The sequence below is a fragment of the Cydia strobilella genome, chromosome 17 (assembly GCF_947568885.1).
Source record: "Cydia strobilella chromosome 17, ilCydStro3.1, whole genome shotgun sequence".
Taxonomy (NCBI): Eukaryota; Metazoa; Arthropoda; class Insecta; order Lepidoptera; family Tortricidae; genus Cydia; species Cydia strobilella.
Genome location: NC_086057.1, coordinates 5,717,495 through 5,718,202, shown reverse-complemented (window position 1 = coordinate 5,718,202; position 708 = coordinate 5,717,495). Strand labels below are relative to the sequence as shown.

General features: G+C 41.7%; 1 non-coding gene across 1 annotated transcript; it reads right to left on the bottom strand.

The window, feature by feature from the left end:
* Positions 1 to 336: 336 nt before the first annotated feature.
* Positions 337 to 409, bottom strand: Trnas-gga (transfer RNA serine (anticodon GGA)). Its single transcript has one exon. It is a non-coding gene; the product is annotated as a tRNA-Ser (tRNA).
* Between the last annotated feature and the right edge of the window lie 299 nt (positions 410 to 708).

Genomic DNA, 708 nt, shown 5'->3' with positions numbered 1-708 from the left:
AAAAATCTAAAACATCTAACAGTGTTATCAAGGGCTGTGGTTAATTATGCATCAAATTGCGTAAAAATATTTTTCTATAATGTTTATATTCAGAGAGGAAAATGGGGGATACGTTTATATGGGGAAGAAGGTCAGTTAACTTCTTCCCCTTTCGCCTTGTGGTAAAATAACGCATTTCGTTTGCTCGGAACTTAAAGTTCTTCAACTAAGCCACTAGTTAATTCTTTTAACATTGCTTTGATTTTTACTTTATTTTCCTGAATTATTAAGCGTAGATTATAAACAGATATTAAAGAAAAGATCATATATTAAAGAAAAACTGACGAAGCCCTCCAGTGGTGAAGGCCGGATTCGAACCGGCGTCTTTAGCAATCCGGGCTAACGCCTTGAACCCCTAGGCCACCCCGCCACGGCGGAACCGGTCCCAATCCCTCGACTATATGCCATCCCAATAAGACTTGGCGTCTTTGACCAACTCTAAGGGCGAGCAGTACGCGCTTGCACCTCCTATACGAATTCCTTACCGAATTACGACATAGCGAGAGAGATTGGTGTTGCCATCTATACACAACTTTGGGAACAAATCAAATTACTTAACTATTTAATAAAGTAAGGGGTGTAAGGGGTCCACATAACATCTCACGGAACCCAAGCCAACCTCACCTGCTCGCGGTGCACCCTGCTAATCAACAAACGAGGCATAACTGG